Genomic DNA, 21,718 nt, shown 5'->3' on the forward strand with positions numbered 1-21,718 from the left:
CCAGTATACATCTCTTATATATTATACTCCAGTATACATCTCTTATATATTATACCCCAGTATACATCTCTTATATATTATACCCCAGTATACATCTCTTATATATTATACCCCAGTATACATCTCTTATATATTATACCCCAGTATACGTCTTATATATTATACTCCAGTATACATCTCTTAAATATTATACCCCAGTATACATCTCTTATATATTATACCACAGTATACATCTCTTATATATTATACCCCAGTATACATCTCTTATATATTATACCCCAGTATACATCTCTTATATATTATACCCCAGTATACATCTCTTATATATTATACACCAGTATACATCTGTTATATGTTATACCCCAGTATACATCTCTTATATATTATACCCCAGTATACATCTCTTATATATTATACCCCAGTATACATCTCTTATATGTTATACTCCAGTATAGCATCTCTTATATATTATACCCCAGTATACATCTCTTATATATTATACCCCAGTATACATCTCTTATATATTATACCCCAGTATACATCTCTTATATATTATACCCAGTATACATCTCTTATATATTATACCCCAGTATACATCTCTTATATATTATACCCCAGTATACATCTCTTATATATTATACCCCAGTATACATCTCTTATATATTATACCCCAGTATACATCTCTTATATATTATACTCCAGTATACATCTCTTATATATTATACCCCAGTATACATCTCTTATATATTATACCCCAGTATACATCTTATATATTATACCCCAGTATAGCATCTCTTATATATTATACCCCAGTATACATCTCTTATATATTATACCCCAGTATACATCTCTTATATATTATACTCCAGTATACATCTCTTATATATTATACCCCAGTATACATCTCTTATATATTATACCCCAGTATAGCATCTCTTATATATTATACTCCAGTATACATCTCTTATATATTATACCCCAGTATACATCTCTTATATATTATACCCCAGTATACATCTCATATATTATACCCCAGTATACATCTCTTATATATTATACCCCAGTATACATCTCTTATATATTATACCCCAGTATAGCATCTCCTATATATTATACCCCAGTATACATCTCTTATATATTACACTCCAGTATACATCTCTTATATATTATACCCCAGTATACATCTCTAATATATTATACCCCAGTATACATCTCTTATATATTATACCCCAGTATACATCTCTTATATATTATACCCCAATATACATCTCTTATATATTATACTCCAGTATAGCATCTCTAATATATTATACTCCAGTATACACCTCTTATATATTATACCCCAGTATACATCTCTTATATATTATACCCCAGTATACATCTCTTATATATTATACCCCAGTATACATCTCTTATATATTATACCCCAGTATACATCTCTTATATATTATACTCCAGTATACATCTCTTACATATTATACCCCAGTATACATCTCTTATATATTATACCCCAGTATACATCTCTTATATATTATACCCCAGTATACATCTCCTATATATTATACTCCAGTATAGCATCTCTTATATATTATACTCCAGTATACATCTCTTATATATTATACCCCAGTATACATCTCTTATATATTATACCCCAGTATACATCTCTTATATATTATACCCCAGTATACATCTCTTATATATTATACCCCAGTATACATCTCTTATATATTATACCCCAGTATACATCTCCTATATATTATACTCCAGTATAGCATCTCTTATATATTATACTCCAGTATACATCTCTTATATATTATACTCCAGTATACATCTCTTATATATTATACCCCAGTATACATCTCTTATATATTATACCCCAGTATACATCTCTTATATATTATACCCCAGTATACATCTCTTATATATTATACCCCAGTATACATCTCTTATATATTATACCCACTATACATCTCTTATATATTATACCCCAGTATACATCTCTTATATATTATACCCCAGTATACATCTCTTATATATTATACCCCAGTATACATCTCTTATATATTATACTCCAGTATACATCTCTTATATATTATACTCCAGTATACATCTCTTATATATTATACCCCAGTATACATCTCTTATATATTATACCCCAGTATAGCATCTCTTATATATTATACCCCAGTATACATCTCTTATATATTATACCCCAGTATACGTCTCTTATATATTATACTCCAGTATACATCTCTTATATATTATACTCCAGTATACATCTCTTATATATTATACTCCAGTATACATCTCTTATATATTATACCCCAGTATAGCATCTCTTATATATTATACTCCAGTATACATCTCTTATATATTATACTCCAGTATACATCTCTTATATATTATACTCCAGTATACATCTCTTATATATTATACCCCAGTATACATCTCTTATATATTATACCCCAGTATACATCTTATATATTATACTCCAGTATACATCTTATATATTATACTCCAGTATACATCTCTTATATATTATACACCAGTATACATCTCTTATATATTATACCCCAGTATAGCATCTCTTATATATTATACCCCAGTATACATCTCTTATATATTATACCCCAGTATAGCATCTCTTATATATTATACCCCAGTATAGCATCTCTTATATATTATACCCCAGTATACATCTCTTATATATTATACCCCAGTATACATCTCTTATATATTATACCCCAGTATAGCATCTCTTATATATTATACCCCAGTATACATCTTTTATATATTATACCCCAGTATACGTCTCTTATATATTATACCCCAGTATACGTCTCTTATATATTATACTCCAGTATACATCTTATATATTATACCCCAGTATACATCTCTTATATATTATACTCCAGTATTCATCTCTTATATATATTATACCCCAGTATACATCTCTTATATATTATACTCCAGTATACATCTTATATATTATACCCCAGTATACATCTCTTATATATTATACCCCAGTATACATCTCTTATATATTATACCCCAGTATACATCTCTTATATATTATACACCAGTATACATCTCTTATATATTATACACCAGTATAGCATCTCTTATATATTATACACCAGTATAGCATCTCTTATATATATTATACCCCAGTATACATCTGTTATATATTATACCCCAGTATACATCTCTTATATATTATACTCCAGTATAGCATCTCTTATATATTATACCCCAGTATACATCTCATATATATTATACCCCAGTATACATCTCTTATATATTATACCCCAGTATACATCTCTTATATATTATACCCCAGTATACATCTCTTATATATTATACCCCAGTATACATCTCTTATATATTATACCCCAGTATACATCTCTTATATATTATACCCCAGTATACATCTCTTATATATTATACCCCAGTATACATCTCTTATATATTATACCCCAGTATACATCTCTTATATATTATACCCCAGTATACATCTGTTATATATTATACACCAGTATACCTCTCTTATATATTATACCCCAGTATACATCTCTTATATATTATACCCCAGTATACATCTCTTATATATTATACACCAGCATACATCTCTTATATATTATACCCCAGTATACATCTCTTATATATTATACCCCAGTATAGCATCTCTTATATATTATACACCAGTATACATCTCTTATATATTATACTCCAGTATACATCTTATATATTATACCCCAGTATACATCTCTTATATATTATACCCCAGTATAGCATCTCTTATATATTATACTCCAGTATACATCTTTTATATATTATACCCCGGTATAGCATCTCTTATATATTATACCCCAGTATACATCTCTTATATATTATACTCCAGTATACATCTCTTATATATTATACCCCAGTATACATCTCTTATATATTATACTCCAGTATACATCTCTTATATATTATACCCCGGTATACATCTCTTATATATTATACTCCAGTATACATCTCTTATATATTATACCCCAGTATACATCTCTTATATATTATACCCCAGTATACATCTCTTATATATTATACCCCAGTATACATCTCTTATATATTATACCCCAGTATACATCTCTTATATATTATACCCCAGTATACATCACTTATATATTATACACCAGTATAGCATCTCTTACAAACCCCTCACATGTGTTACCTACTATAGATGTTAGACTTACGGGCCTGTAGTTTCCAGGATCACTCTTTGACCCCTTCTTGAATATTGGTACCACATTAGCTATGCCCCAGTCCTGTGGAACAATCCCTGTCGTAATAGAATCTATAAATATTAGGAATATCGATCTGTCTAACACAGTACATAATTCTTGCAGTACTCTAGGATGGACCTTCTGGGCCCGGTGACTTATGGATTTTAATGTTTTTAAGGCGTCTCCCCACTTCTTGTTGTGTTAGGCAGGTGAGATTTATGGGAGGATTTATATTATCCCTAGTCATGTCCTCTGTTATGGGATTCTCCTCTGTGAATACAGTAGAGAAGAATGTATTTAGTAGATTGGCCTTTTCCTCTTCCCCCTCCACCATTACACCCAGATTATTTTTGAGGGGACCAACATTTTCAGTTTTAAGTCTTTTGTTTATATAGGTGAAGAACATTTTGGGATTCCTGTTACTTTCTGTGGCTATCCTTCTTTCTGTTGCTATTTTTGCTTCTTTTATTTGCTTTTTACACATCCTATTCTTCTGTCTATAGTCGCTCCATGCTTCCCCACCACCTTCTTGTTTTAGTTGTCTGACTGCTTGTTTCTTATCACTTATTGCCCCCCTTACAGCTAAAGTTACCACATTGGATTTCTCTTATCTCTACTACTTTTATTCCCATATGGTATGTGTCCTTCACACCATTTACCCAGGATGCTCTTACATATGTCCCCGGGGTCCTCCCTTATATCTCAGGGCAGTGTCCCCCCAGTCTATGTCCCCGGGGTCCTCTCTTATATCTCAGGGCAGTGTCCCCCCAGTCTATGTCCCCGGGGTCCTCTCTTATATCTCAGGGCAGTGTCCCCCCAGTCTATGTCCCCGGGGTCCTCTCTTATATCTCCGGGCAGTGTCCCCCCAGTCTAGGTCCCCGGGGTCCTCTCTTATATCTCAGGGCAGTGTCCCCCCAGTCTATGTCCCCGGGGTCCTCTCTTATATCTCAGGGCAGTGTCCCCCCAGTCTATGTCCCCGGGGTCCTCTCTTATATCTCAGGGCAGTGTCCCCCCCAGTCTATGTCCCCGGGGTCCTCTCTTATATCTCAGGGCAGTGTCCCCCAGTCTATGTCCCCGGGGTCCTCTCTTATATCTCAGGGCAGTGTCCCCCCAGTCTATGTCCCCGGGGTCCTCTCTTATATCTCAGAGCAGTGTCCCCCCAGTCTATGTCCCCGGGGTCCTCTCTTATATCTCAGGGCAATGTCCCCCCAGTCTATGTCCCCGGGGTCCTCTCTGATATCTCAGGGCAGTGTCTATGTCCCCGGGGTCCTCTCTTATATCTCAGGGCAGTGTCCCCCCAGTCTATGTCCCCGGGGTCCTCTCTTATATCTCAGGGCAGTGTCCCCCCAGTCTATGTCCCCGGGGTCCTCTCTTATATCTCAGGGCAGTGTCCCCCCAGTCTATGTCCCCGGGGTCCTCTCTTATATCTCAGGGCAGTGTCCCCCCAGTCTATGTCCCCGGGGTCCTCTCTTATATCTCAGGGCAGTGTCCCCCCAGTCTATGTCCCCGGGGTCCTCTCTTATATCTCAGGGCAGTGTCCCCCCAGTCTATGTCCCCGGGGTCCTCTCTTATATCTCAGGGCAGTGTCCCCCCAGTCTATGTCCCCGGGGTCCTCTCTTATATCTCAGGGCAGTGTCCCCCCAGTCTATGTCCCCGGGGTCCTCTCTTATATCTCAGGGCAGTGTCCCCCCAGTCTATGTCCCCGGGGTCCTCTCTTATATCTCAGGGCAGTGTCCCCCCAGTCTATGTCCCCGGAGTCCTCTCTTATATCTCAGGGCAGTGTCCCCCCCAGTCTATGTCCCCGGGGTCCTCTCTTATATCTCAGGGCAGTGTCCCCCCAGTCTATGTCCCCGGGGTCCTCTCTTATATCTCAGGGCAGTGTCCCCCCAGTCTATGTCCCCGGGGTCCTCTCTTATATCTCAGGGCAGTGTCCCGCCCAGTCTATGTCCCCGGGGTCCTCTGTTATATCTCAGGGCAGTGTCCCGCCCAGTCTATGTCCCCGGGGTCCTCTCTTATATCTCAGGGCAGTGTCTATGTCCCCGGGGTCCTCTCTTATATCTCAGGGCAGTGTCCCAGTCTATGTCCCCGGGGTCCTCTCTTATATCTCAGGGCAGTGTCCCCCCAGTCTATGTCCCCGGGGTCCTCTCTTATATCTCAGGGCAGTGTCCCCCCAGTCTATGTCCCCAGGGTCCTCTCTTATATCTCAGGGCAGTGTCCCCCCAGTCTATGTCCCCGGGGTCCTCTCTTATATCTCAGGGCAGTGTCTATGTCCCCGGGGTCCTCTGTTATATCTCAGGGCAGTGTCCCCCCAGTCTATGTCCCCGGGGTCCTCTCTTATATCTCAGGGCAGTGTCTATGTCCCCGGGGTCCTCCCTTATATCTCAGGGCAGTGTCCCCCCAGTCTATGTCCTCGGGGTCCTCTCTTATATCTCAGGGCAGTGTCCCCCCAGTCTATGTCCCCGGGGTCCTCTCTTATATCTCAGGGCAGTGTCTATGTCCCCGGGGTCCTCTCTTATATCTCAGGGCAGTGTCCCCCCAGTCTATGTCCCCGGGGTCCTCTCTTATATCTCAGGGCAGTGTCCCCCCAGTCTATGTCCCCGGGGTCCTCTCTTATATCTCAGGGCAGTGTCTATGTCCCCGGGGTCCTCTCTTATATCTCAGGGCAGTGTCCTCCCAGTCTATGTCCCCGGGGTCCTCTCTTATATCTCAGGGCAGTGTCCCCCCAGTCTATGTCCCCGGGGTCCTCTCTTATATCTCAGGGCAGTGTCCCCCCCAGTCTATGTCCCCGGGGTCCTCTCTTATATCTCAGGGCAGTGTCCCACCAGCCTATGTCCCCGGGGTCCTCTCTTATATCTCAGGGCAGTGTCCCCCCAGTCTATGTCCCCGGGGTCCTCTCTTATATCTCAGGGCAGTGTCTCAGTCTATCTCCCCGGGGTCCTCTCTTATATCTCAGGGCAGTGTCCCACCAGCCTATGTCCCCGGGGTCCTCTCTTATATCTCAGGGCAGTGTCCCCCCAGTCTATGTCCCCGGGGTCCTCCCTTATATCTCAGGGCAGTGTCCCAGTCTATGTCCCCGGGGTCCTCTCCTATATCTCAGGGCAGTGTCCCCCCAGTCTATGTCCCCGGGGTCCTCTCTTATATCTCAGGGCAGTGTCCCAGTCTATGTCCCCGGGGTCCTCTCTTATATCTCAGGGCAGTGTCCCCCCAGTCTATGTCCCGGGGTCCTCTCTTATATCTCAGGGCAGTGTCCCCCCAGTCTATGTCCCCGGGGTCCTCTCTTATATCTCAGGGCAGTGTCCCCCCAGTCTATGTCCCCGGGGTCCTCTCTTATATCTCAGGGCAGTGTCCCCCCAGTCTATGTCCCGGGGTCCTCTCTTATATCTCAGGGCAGTGTCCCCCCAGTCTATGTCCCCGGGGTCCTCTCTTATATCTCAGGGCAGTGTCCCCCAGTCTATGTCCCCGGGGTCCTCTCTTATATCTCAGGGCAGTGTCCCCCCAGTCTATGTCCCCGGGGTCCTCTCTTATATCTCAGGGCAGTGTCCCCCAGTCTATGTCCCCGGGGTCCTCTCTTATATCTCAGGGCAGTGTCCCCCCAGTCTATGTCCCCGGGGTCCTCTCTTATATCTCAGGGCAGTGTCCCCCCAGTCTATGTCCCCGGGGTCCTCTCTTATATCTCAGGGCAGTGTCCCCCCAGTCTATGTCCCCGGGGTCCTCTCTTATATCTCAGGGCAGTGTCCCCCCAGTCTATGTCCCCGGGGTCCTCTCTTATATCTCAGGGCAGTGTCCCCCCAGTCTATGTCCCCGGGGTCCTCCCTTATATCTCAGGGCAGTGTCCCCCCAGTCTATGTCCTCGGGGTCCTCTCTTATATCTCAGGGCAGTGTCCCCCCAGTCTATGTCCCCGGGGTCCTCTCCTATATCTCAGGGCAGTGTCCCCCCAGTCTATATCCTCGGGGTCCTCTCTTATATCTCAGGGCAGTGTCCCCCCAGTCTATGTCCCCGGGGTCCTCTCTTATATCTCAGGGCAGTGTCCCAGTCTATGTCCCCGGGGTCCTCTCCTATATCTCAGGGCAGTGTCCCCCCAGTCTATGTCCCCGGGGTCCTCTCTTATATCTCAGGGCAGTGTCCCAGTCTATGTCCCCGGGGTCCTCTCTTATATCTCAAGGCAGTGTCCCAGTCTATGTCCTCGGGGTCCTCTCTTATATCTCAGGGCAGTGTCCCCCCAGTCTATGTCCCCGGGGTCCTCTCTTATATCTCAGGGCAGTGTCCCCCCAGTCTATGTCCCCGGGGTCCTCTCTTATATCTCAGGGCAGTGTCCCCCCAGTCTATGTCCCCGGGGTCCTCTCTTATATCTCAGGGTAGTGTCCCCCCAGTCTATGTCCCCGGGGTCCTCTCTTATATCTCAGGGCAGTGTCTATGTCCCCGGGGTCCTCTCTTATATCTCAGGGCAGTGTCCCCCCAGTCTATGTCCCCGGGGTCCTCTCTTATATCTCAGGGCAGTGTCCCCCCAGTCTATGTCCCCGGGGTCCTCTCTTATATCTCAGGGCAGTGTCCCCCCAGTCTATGTCCCCGGTGTCCTCTCTTATATCTCAGGGCAGTGTCCCCCAGTCTATGTCCCCGGGGTCCTCTCTTATATCTCAGGGCAGTGTCCCCCCAGTCTATCTCCCCGGGGTCCTCTCTTATATCTCAGGGCAGTGTCCCCCCAGTCTATGTCCCCGGGGTCCTCTCTTATATCTCAGGGCAGTGTCCCCCCAGTCTATGTCCCCGGGGTCCTCTCTTATATCTCAGGGCAGTGTCCCCCCAGTCTATGTCCCCGGGGTCCTCTCCTATATCTCAGGGCAGTGTCCCCCCAGTCTATGTCCCCGGGGTCCTCCCTTATATCTCAGGGCAGTGTCCCCCCAGTCTCTGTCCTCGGGGTCCTCTCTTATATCTCAGGGCAGTGTCCCCCCCAGTCTATGTCCCCGGGGTCCTCTCTTATATCTCAGGGCAGTGTCCCCCCAGTCTATGTCCCCGGAGGCCTCTCTTATATCTCAGGGCAGTGTCCCAGTCTATGTCCCCGGGGTCCTCTCTTATATCTCAGGGCAGTGTCCCCCCAGTCTATGTCCCCGGGGTCCTCTCTTATATTTCAGGGCAGTGTCTATGTCCCCGGGGTCCTCTCTTATATCTCCGGGCAGTGTCCCCCAGTCTATGTCCCCGGGGTCCTCTCTTATATCTCAGGGCAGTGTCCCCCCAGTCTATGTCCCCGGGGTCCTCTCTTATATCTCAGGGCCGTGTCCCCCCAGTCTATGTCCCCGGGGTCCACTCTTATATCTCAGGGCAGTGACCCCCCAGTCTATGTCCCCGGGGTCCTCTCTTATATCTCAGGGCAGTGTCCCCGCAGTCTATGTCCCCGGGGTCCTCTCTTATATCTCAGAGCAGTGTCCCCCCAGTCTATCTCCCCGGGGTCCTCTCTTATATCTCAGGGCAGTGTCCCAGTCTATGTCCCCGGGGTCCTCTCTTATATCTCAGGGCAGTGTCCCCCCAGTCTATGTCCCCGGGGTCCTCTCTTATATTTCAGGGCAGTGTCTATGTCCCCGGGGTCCTCTCTTATATCTCAGGGCAGTGTCCCCCCAGTCTATGTCCCCGGGGTCCTCTCTTATATCTCAGGGCAGTGTCCCCCCAGTCTATGTCCCCGGGGTCCTCTCTTATATCTCAGGGCAGTGTCCCCCCAGTCTATGTCCCCGGGGTCCTCTCTTATCTCAGGGCAGTGTCCCCCCAGTCTATGTCCCCGGGGTCATCTCTTATATCTCAGGGCAGTGTCCCCCCAGTCTATGTCCCCGGGGTCCTCTCTTATATCTCAGGGCAGTGTCCCCCCAGTCTATGTCCCCGGGGTCCTCTCTTATATCTCAGGGCAGTGTCCCCCCAGTCTATGTCCCCGGGGTCCTCTCTTATATCTCAGGGCAGTGTCCCAGTCTATGTCCCCGGGGTCCTCTCTTATATCTCAGGGCAGTGTCCCCCCAGTCTGTCCCCGGGGTCCTCTCTTATATCTCAGGGCAGTGTCCCCCCAGTCTATGTCCCCGGGGTCCTCTCTTATATCTCAGGGCAGTGTCCCCCCAGTCTATGTCCCCGGGGTCCTCTCTTATATCTCAGGGCAGTGTCCCCCCAGTCTATGTCCCCGGGGTCCTCTCATATATCTCAGGGCAGTGTCCCAGTCTATGTCCCCGGGGTCCTCTCTTATATCTCAGGGCAGTGTCCCCCCAGTCTATGTCCCCGGGGTCCTCTCTTATATCTCAGGGCAGTGTCCCCCCAGTCTATGTCCCCGGGGTCCTCTCTTATATCTCAGGGCAGTGTCCCCCCAGTCTATGTCCCCGGGGTCCTCTCTTATATCTCAGGGCAGTGTCCCCCCAGTCTATGTCCCCGGGGTCCTCTCTTATATCTCAGGGCAGTGTCCCCCCAGTCTATGTCCCCGGGGTCCTCTCTTAGTTGTTGGAAATTAGCCTTCCTGAAATGTAATGTTTTTGTAGCTCCTCTGCTAATTATTTTATTGAAGGATAATTGAAAACTTACTATGTTATGGTCACTATGACCTAGGTGACCCCCCCCCCCCCACCTCTATTTTTGATATTCTGTCGGGCCTATTGGTTAGATCAGGTCCAGGAGTGCCCCCCCCCCCCCCCTCTTGTTGGTTCCTGTACTAGTTGGGAAAGGTCATTATCTGTTACTATTTCCAGTATCCGCTTCCCTTCCTGGAGCTGCAGGTTTCTGCTTTCCTGTATATATTATGGTAGTTATAGCCCCCCATAATAATGACTTCCCCCTGCTTTCCTGTATATATTGGGGTAGTTATAGTCCCCCCCCCATAATAATGACGTCCCCCTGCTTTCCTGTATATATTGGGTAGTTATAGTCCCCCATAATAATGACGTCCCCCTGCTTTCCTGTATATATTTGGGTAGTTATAGTCCCCCATAATAATGACTTCCCCCTGCTTTCCTGTATATATTGGGTAGTTATAGTCCCCCATAATAATGACTTCCCCCTGCTTTCCTGTATATATTGGGTAGTTATAGTCCCCCATAATAATGACTTCCCCCTGCTTTCCTGTATATATTGGGTAGTTATAGTCCCCCATAATAATGACTTCCCCCTGCTTTCCTGTATATATTGGGTAGTTATAGCCCCCCCCCCCATAATAATGACGTCCCCCTGCTTTCCTGCATATATATTGGGGTATAGCCCCCCCCCCCATAATAATGAGGTCACTCTGCTTTCCTGTATATATTGGGTAGTTATAGCCCCCCCCCCATAATAATGACGTCCCCCTGCTTTCCTGTATATATTGGGTAGTTATAGCCCCCCCCCCATAATAATGACTTCCCCCTGCTTTCCTGTATGTATTTGGGTAGTTATAGCCCCCCCCCATAATAATGACTTCCCCCTGCTTTCCTGTATATATTGGGTAGTTATAGTCCCCCATAATAATGACTTCCCCCTGCTTTCCTGTATATATTGGGTAGTTATAGTCCCCCCCCCCCATAATAATGACGTCCCCCTGCTTTCCTGTATATATTGGGTAGTTATAGTCCCCCCCCATAATAATGACGTCCCCCCTGCTTTCCTGTATATATTGGGGTAGTTATTGCCCCCCCCCCCATAATAATGACTTCCCCCTGCTTTCCTGTATATATTGGGTAGTTATAGTCCCCCCCCCCATAATAATGACTTCCCCCTGCTTTCCTGTATATATTTGGGTAGTTATAGTCCCCCATAATAATGACTTCCCCCTGCTTTCCTGTATATATTTGGGTAGTTATAGTCCCCCATAATAATGACTTCCCCCTGCTTTCCTGTATATATTGGGTAGTTATAGTCCCCCATAATAATGACGTCCCCCTGCTTTCCTGTATATATTTGGGTAGTTATATTCCCCCATAATAATGACTTCCCCCTGCTTTCCTGTATATATTGGGTAGTTATAGTCCCCCATAATAATGACTTCCCCTGCTTTCCTGTATATATTGGGTTAGTTATAGCCCCCCCCCCCCCATAATAATGTAGTCCCCCTGCTTTCCTGTATATATTGGGTAGTTATAGTCCCCCCCCATAATAAGGACTTCCCCCTGCTTTCCTATATATATTGGGTATAGTCCCCCCATAATAATGACTTCCCCCCTGCTTTCCTGTATATATTGGGGTAGTTATAGCCCCCATAATAATGACGTCCCCCTGCTTTCCTGTATATATTTGGGTAGTTATAGTCCCCCATAATAATGAGGTCACTCTGCTTTCCTGTATATATTTGGGTAGTTATAGTCCCCCATAATAATGACTTCCCTGCTTTCCTGTATATATTTGGGTAGTTATAGTCCCCCATAATAATGACTTCCCCCTGCTTTCCTGTATATATTGGGGTATAGTCCCCCATAATAATGACTTCCCCCTGCTTTCCTGTATATATTTGGGTAGTTATAGTCCCCCATAATAATGACTTCCCCCTGCTTTCCTGTATATATTGGGTATAGTCCCCCATAATAATGACGTCCCTCTGCTTTCCTGTATATATTGGGTAGTTATATTCCCCCATAATAATGACTCCCCCCTGCTTTCCTGTATATATTTGGGTAGTTATATTCCCCCATAATAATGACGTCCCCCTGCTTTCCTGTATATATTTGGGTAGTTATAGTCCCCCATAATAATGACGTCCCCCTGCTTTCCTGTATATATTGGGTAGTTATAGTCCCCCCATAATAATGACGTCCCCCTGCTTTCCTGTATATATTTGGGTAGTTATATTCCCCCATAATAATGACTTCCCCCTGCTTTCCTGTATATATTGGGTAGTTATAGTCCCCCATAATAATGACTTCTCCCTGCTTTCCTGTATATATTTGGGTAGTTATAGCCCCCCATAATAATGACTTCCCCCTGCTTTCCTGTATATATTGGGGTAGTTATAGTCCCCCATAATAATGACTTCCCCCTGCTTTCCTGTATATATTGGGTAGTTATAGTCCCCCCATAATAATGACGTCCCCCTGCTTTCCTGTATATATTGGGTAGTTATAGTCCCCCATAATAATGACGTCCCCCTGCTTTCCTGTATATATTGGGTAGTTATAGTCCCCCATAATAATGACATCCCCCTGCTTTCCTGTATATATTGGGTAGTTATAGTCCCCCATAATAATGACGTCCCCCTGCTTTCCTGTATATATTTGGGTAGTTATAGTCCCCCATAATAATGACTCCCCCTGCTTTCCTGTATATATTGGGGTAGTTATAGTCCCCCATAATAATGACTTCCCCCTGCTTTCCTGTATATATTGGGTAGTTATAGTCCCCCATAATAATGACTTCTCCCTGCTTTCCTGTATATATTTGGGTAGTTATAGTCCCCCATAATAATGACTTCCCCCTGCTTTCCTGTATATATTGGGTAGTTATAGTCCCCCATAATAATGACGTCCCCCTGCTTTCCTGTATATATTGGGTAGTTATAGTCCCCCATAATAATGACTTCCCCTGCTTTCCTGTATATATTGGGTAGTTATAGTCCCCCATAATAATGACGTCCCCCTGCTTTCCTGTATATATTTGGGTAGTTATAGTCCCCCATAATAATGACGTCCCCGTGCTTTCCTGTATATATTGGGTAGTTATAGCCCCCCCCCCCATAATAATGACTTCCCCCTGCTTTCCTGTATATATTGGGTAGTTATAGCCCCCCCCCCCCCATAATAATGACGTCCCCCTGCTTTCCTGCATATATATTGGGGTATAGCCCCCCCCCCCCATAATAATGAGGTCACTCTGCTTTCCTGTATATATTGGGTAGTTATAGCCCCCCCCCCCCATAATAATGACGTCCCCCTGCTTTCCTGTATATATTGGGCAGTTATAGCCCCCCCCCATAATAATGACTTCCCCCTGCTTTCCTGTATGTATTTGGGTAGTTATAGCCCCCCCCCCCATAATAATGACTCCCCCTGCTTTCCTGTATATATTTGGGTAGTTATAGCCCCCCCCCATAATAATGACTTCCCCCTGCTTTCCTGTATGTATTTGGGTAGTTATAGCCCCCCCCCATAATAATGACTTCCCCCTGCTTTCCTGTATATATTGGGTAGTTATAGTCCCCCATAATAATGACTTCCCCCTGCTTTCCTGTATATATTGGGTAGTTATAGTCCCCCCCCCCCATAATAATGACGTCCCCCCTGCTTTCCTGTATATATTGGGTAGTTATAGTCCCCCCCCCCTCATAATAATGACGTCCCCCTGCTTTCCTGTATATATTGGGTAGTTATAGCCCCCCCCCCCATAATAATGACGTCCCCCCTGCTTTCCTGTATATATTGGGTAGTTATAGTCCCCCCCCCCATAATAATGACTTCCCCTGCTTTCCTGTATATATTTGGGTAGTTATAGCCCCCCATAATAATGACGTCCCCCTGCTTTCCTGTATATATTGGGTAGTTATAGTCCCCCATAATAATGACTTCCCCCTGCTTTCCTGTATATATTGGGTAGTTATAGTCCCCCCCCCCATAATAATGACGTCCCCCCTGCTTTCCTGTATATATTGGGTAGTTATAGCCCCCCCCCCCCATAATAATGACTTCCCCTGCTTTCCTGTATATATTGGGTAGTTATAGTCCCCCATAATAATGACGTCCCCCTGCTTTCCTGTATATATTTGGGTAGTTATAGTCCCCCATAATAATGACGTCCTCCTGCTTTCCTGTATATATTGGGTAGTTATAGCCCCCATAATAATGACTTCCCCCTGCTTTCCTGTATATATTGGGTAGTTATAGTCCCCCATAATAATGGCGTCCCCCTGCTTTCCTGTATATATTTGGGTAGTTATAGTCCCCCATAATAATGACGTCCCCCTGCTTTCCTGTATATATTTGGGTAGTTATAGTCCCCCATAATAATGGCGTCCCCCTGCTTTCCTGTATATATTTGGGTAGTTATAGTCCCCCATAATAATGACTTCCCCCTGCTTTCCTGTATATATTGGGTATAGTCCCCCATAATAATGACGTCCCTCTGCTTTCCTGTATATATTGGGTAGTTATAGCCCCCCCCCATAATAATGACGTCCTCCTGCTTTCCTGTATATATTGGGTAGTTATATTCCCCCATAATAATGACTTCCCCCTGCTTTCCTGTATATATTGGGTAGTTATAGTCCCCCATAATAATGAGGTCACTCTGCTTTCCTGTATATATTGGGTAGTTATAGTCCCCCATAATAATGACGTCCCCCTGCTTTCCTGTATATATTGGGTAGTTATAGTCCCCCATAATAATGACGTCCCCCTGCTTTCCTGTATATATTGGGTAGTTATAGTCCCCCATAATAATGACGTCCCCCTGCTTTCCTGTATATATTGGGTAGTTATAGTCCCCCATAATAATGACGTCCCCCTGCTTTCCTGTATATTTTGGGTAGTTATAGTCCCCCATAATAATGACGTCCCCTCTGCTCTCCTGTATATATTGGGTAGTTATAGTCCCCCATAATAATGACTTCCCCCTGCTTTCCTGTATATATTGGGTAGTTATAGTCCCCCATAATAATGGCGTCCCCCTGCTTTCCTGTATATATTGGGTAGTTATAGTCCCCCATAATAATGACTTCCCCCTGCTTTCCTGTATATATTGGGTAGTTATAGTCCCCCATAATAATGACGTCCCCCTGCTTTCCTGTATATATTTGGGTAGTTATAGTCCCCCATAATAATGGCGTCCCCCTGCTTTCCTGTATATATTTGGGTAGTTATAGTCCCCCATAATAATGACGTCCCCCTGCTTTCCTGTATATATTGGGGTAGTTATAGTCCCCCATAATAATGACTTCTCCCTGCTTTCCTGTATATATTGGGTAGTTATAGTCCCCCATAATAATGACGTCCCCCCTGCTTTCCTGTATATATTGGGTAGTTATAGTCCCCCATAATAATGACGTCCCCCTGCTTTCCTGTATATATTGGGTATAGTCCCCCATAATAATGACTTCCCCCTGCTTTCCTGTATATATTGGGTATAGTCCCCCATAATAATGACTTCCCCCTGCTTTCCTGTATATATTGGGTATAGTCCCCCATAATAATGACTTCCCCCTGCTTTCCTGTATATATTGGGTAGTTATAGTCCCCCATAATAATGACGTCCCCCTGCTTTCCTGTATATATTTGGGTAGTTATAGTCCCCCATAATAATGACGTCCCCCTGCTTTCCTGTATATATTGGGTAGTTATAGTCCCCCATAATAATGACGTCCCCCCTGCTTTCCTGTATATATTGGGTAGTTATAGTCCCCCATAATAATGACGTCCCCCTGCTTTCCTGTATATATTGGGGTAGTTATAGTCCCCCCCCCCCCATAATAATGACTTCCCCCTGCTTTCCTGTATATATTTGGGTAGTTATAGCGCCCCCCCATAATAATGACGTCCCCCTGCTTTCCTGTATATATTGGGTAGTTATAGTCCCCCATAATAATGACTTCCCCCTGCTTTCCTGTATATATTGGGTATAGTCCCCCATAATAATGACTTCCCCCTGCTTTCCTGTATATATTTGGGTAGTTATAGTCCCCCATAATAATGACTTCCCCCTGCTTTCCTGTATATATTGGGTAGTTATAGTCCCCCATAATAATGACTTCCCCCTGCTTTCCTGTATATATTGGGTAGTTATAGTCCCCCATAATAATGACTTCCCCCTGCTTTCCTGTATATATTTGGGTAGTTATAGTCCCCCATAATAATGGCGTCCCCCTGCTTTCCTGTATATATTTGGGTAGTTATAGTCCCCCATAATAATGACGTCCCCCTGCTTTCCTGTATATATTGGGTAGTTATAGTCCCCCATAATAATGACGTCCCCCTGCTTTCCTGTATATATTGGGTATAGTCCCCCATAATAATGACTTCCCCCTGCTTTCCTGTATATATTTGGGTAGTTATAGTCCCCCATAATAATGACTTCCCCCTGCTTTCCTGTATATATTTGGGTAGTTATAGTCCCCCATAATAATGACGTCACTCTGCTTTCCTGTATATATTGGGTAGTTATAGTCCCCCATAATAATGACGTCCCCCTGCTTTCCTGTATATATTGGGTAGTTATAGTCCCCCATAATAATGACTTCCCCCTGCTTTCCTGTATATATTTGGGTAGTTATAGTCCCCCATAATAATGACTTCCCCCTGCTTTCCTGTATATATTTGGGTAGTTATAGTCCCCCATAATAATGACTCCCCCTGCTTTCCTGTATATATTGGGTAGTTATAGTCCCCCATAATAATGACGTCCCCCTGCTTTCCTGTATATATTGGGTATAGTCCCCCATAATAATGACTTCCCCCTGCTTTCCTGTATATATTGGGGTAGTTATAGTCCCCCATAATAATGGCGTCCCCCTGCTTTCCTGTATATATTGGGTAGTTATAGTCCCCCATAATAATGACGTCCCCCTGCTTTCCTGTATATATTGGGTATAGTCCCCCATAATAATGACTTCCCCTGCTTTCCTGTATATATTGGGTAGTTATAGTCCCCCATAATAATGACGTCCCCCTGCTTTCCTGTATATATTGGATAGTTATAGTCCCCCATAATAATGACTTCCCCCTGCTTTCCTGTATATATTTGGGTAGTTATAGTCCCCCATAATAATGAGGTCACTCTGCTTTCCTGTATATATTTGGGTAGTTATAGTCCCCCATAATAATGACGTCCCCCTGCTTTCCTGTATATATTGGGTAGTTATAGTCCCCCATAATAATGACTTCCCCCTGCTTTCCTGTATATATTGGGTATAGTCCCCCATAATAATGACTTCCTCCTGCTTTCCTGTATATATTGGGTAGTTATAGTCCCCCATAATAATGACTTCCCCCTGCTTTCCTGTATATATTTGGGTAGTTATAGTCCCCCATAATAATGACTTCCCCCTGCTTTCCTGTATATATTTGGGTAGTTATAGTCCCCCATAATAATGAGGTCACTCTGCTTTCCTGTATATATTGGGTAGTTATAGCCCCCCCCCCCATAATAATGACGTCCCCCTGCTTTCCTGTATATATTGGGTAGTTATAGCCCCCCCCATAATAATGACGTCCCCCTGCTTTCCTGCATATATTGGGTAGTTATAGCCCCCCCCCATAATAATGACGTCCCCCTGCTTTCCTGTATATATTGGGTAGTTATAGTCCCCCATAATAATGACGTCCCCCTGCTTTCCTGTATATATTGGGTAGTTATAGTCCCCCATAATAATGACTTCCCCCTGCTTTCCTGTATATATTGGGTATAGTCCCCCATAATAATGAGGTCACTCTGCTTTCCTGTATATATTGGGGTAGTTATAGTCCCCCATAATAATGAGGTCACTCTGCTTTCCTGTATATATTGGGTATAGTCCCCCATAATAATGACTTCCCCCTGCTTTCCTGTATATATTTGGGTAGTTATAGTCCCCCATAATAATGACGTCCCCCTGCTTTCCTGTATATATTGGGTAGTTATAGCCCCCCATAATAATGACGTCCCCCTGCTTTCCTGTATATATTTGGGTAGTTATAGTCCCCATAATAATGACTCCCCCCTGCTTTCCTGTATATATTGGGTAGTTATAGTCCCCCATAATAATGACTTCCCCTGCTTTCCTGTATATATTGGGTAGTTATAGCCCCCCATAATAATGACTTCCCCCTGCTTTCCTGTATATATTTGGGTAGTTATAGTCCCCATAATAATGACTTCCCCCTGCTTTCCTGTATATATTTGGGTAGTTATAGCCCCCCCCCCCCCCATAATAATGACTTCCCCCTGCTTTCCTGTATATATTGGGTAGTTATAGTCCCCCCATAATAATGACTTCCCCCTGCTTTCCTGTATATATTGGGTAGTTATAGTCCCCCATAATAATGACTTCCCCCTGCTTTCCTGTATATATTTGGGTAGTTATAGCCCCCCCATAATAATGACTTCCCCCTGCTTTCCTGTATATATTGGGTAGTTATAGCCCCCCCCCCCCATAATAATGACGTCCCCCTGCTTTCCTGTATATATTGGGTAGTTATAGCCCCCCCCATAATAATGACTCCCCCCTGCTTTCCTGTATATATTGGGTAGTTATAGCCCCCCCCCATAATAATGACTCCCCCCTGCTTTCCTGTATATATTTGGGTAGTTATAGTCCCCCATAATAATGAGGTCACTCTGCTTTCCTGTATATATTGGGTAGTTATAGTCCCCCATAATAATGACTTCCCCCTGCTTTCCTGTATATATTTGGGTAGTTATAGTCCCCCATAATAATGACTTCCCCCTGCTTTCCTGTATATATTGGGTAGTTATAGTCCCCCATAATAATGACGTCCCCCTGCTTTCCTGTATATATTTGGGTAGTTATAGTCCCCCATAATAATGACGTCCCCCTGCTTTCCTGTATATATTTGGGTAGTTATAGTCCCCCATAATAATGACTTCCCCCTGCTTTCCTGTATATATTGGGTAGTTATAGTCCCCCATAATAATGACTTCCCCCTGCTTTCCTGTATATATTTGGGTAGTTATAGTCCCCCATAATAATGGCGTCCCCCTGCTTTCCTGTATATATTGGGTAGTTATAGTCCCCCATAATAATGACTTCCCCCTGCTTTCCTGTATATATTTGGGTAGTTATTGTCCCCCATAATAATGACGTCCCCCTGCTTTCCTGTATATATTGGGTAGTTATAGCCCCCCCATAATAATGACTTCCCCCTGCTTTCCTGTATATATTGGGTAGTTATAGTCCCCCATAATAATGACGTCCCCCTGCTTTCCTGTATATATTGGGTAGTTATAGTCCCCCATAATAATGACTTCCCCCTGCTTTCCTGTATATATTTGGGTAGTTATAGTCCCCCATAATAATGACGTCCCCCTGCTTTCCTGTATATATTTGGGTAGTTATAGTCCCCCATAATAATGACGTCCCCCTGCTTTCCTGTATATATTTGGGTAGTTATAGTCCCCCATAATAATGACTCCCCCTGCTTTCCTGTATATATTGGGTAGTTATAGTCCCCCATAATAATGACGTCCCCCTGCTTTCCTGTATATATTTGGGTAGTTATAGTCCCCCATAATAATGACTCCCCCTGCTTTCCTGTATATATTTGGGTAGTTATAGTCCCCCATAATAATGACTCCCCCTGCTTTCCTGTATATATTGGGTAGTTATAGTCCCCCATAATAATGACGTCCCCCTGCTTTCCTGTATATATTGGGTAGTTATAGTCCCCCATAATAATGACTTCCCCCTGCTTTCCTGTATATATTTGGGTAGTTATAGTCCCCCATAATAATGGCGTCCCCCTGCTTTCCTGTATATATTTGGGTAGTTATAGTCCCCCATAATAATGACGTCCCCCTGCTTTCCTGTATATATTGGGTAGTTATAGCCCCCCCATAATAATGACTTCCCCCTGCTTTCCTGTATATATTGGGTAGTTATAGTCCCCCATAATAATGACGTCCCCCTGCTTTCCTGTATATATTGGGTAGTTATAGTCCCCCATAATAATGACGTCCCCCTGCTTTCCTGTATATATTGGGTAGTTATAGTCCCCCATAATAATGACTTCCCCCTGCTTTCCTGTATATATTTGGGTAGTTATAGTCCCCCATAATAATGGCGTCCCCCTGCTTTCCTGTATATATTTGGGTAGTTATAGTCCCCCATAATAATGACGTCCCCCTGCTTTCCTGTATATATTGGGTAGTTATAGCCCCCCCATAATAATGACTTCCCCCTGCTTTCCTGTATATATTGGGTAGTTATAGTCCCCCATAATAATGACGTCCCCCTGCTTTCCTGTATATATTTGGGTAGTTATAGTCCCCCATAATAATGACGTCCCCCTGCTTTCCTGTATATATTGGGTATAGTCCCCCATAATAATGACGTCCCCCTGCTTTCCTGTATATATTGGGTAGTTATAGTCCCCCATAATAATGACGTCCCCCTGCTTTCCTGTATATATTTGGGTAGTTATAGTCCCCCATAATAATGACTTCCCCCTGCTTTCCTGTATATATTTGGGTAGTTATAGTCCCCCATAATAATGACGTCCCCCTGCTTTCCTGTATATATTATGGTAGTTATAGTCCCCCATAATAATGACTCCCCCCTGCTTTCCTGTATATATTTGGGTAGTTATAGTCCCCCATAATAATGACGTCCCCCTGCTTTCCTGTATATATTTGGGTAGTTATAGTCCCCCATAATAATGACGTCCCCCTGCTTTCCTGTATATATTTGGGTAGTTATAGTCCCCCATAATAATGACTTCCCCCTGCTTTCCTGTATATATTGGGTAGTTATAGCCCCCCCATAATAATGACGTCCCCCTGCTTTCCTGTATATATTGGGTAGTTATACCCCCCCCCCATAATAATGACG

The sequence above is a fragment of the Dendropsophus ebraccatus genome, chromosome 14 (assembly GCF_027789765.1).
Source record: "Dendropsophus ebraccatus isolate aDenEbr1 chromosome 14, aDenEbr1.pat, whole genome shotgun sequence".
NCBI classification, from domain to species: domain Eukaryota; kingdom Metazoa; phylum Chordata; class Amphibia; order Anura; family Hylidae; genus Dendropsophus; species Dendropsophus ebraccatus.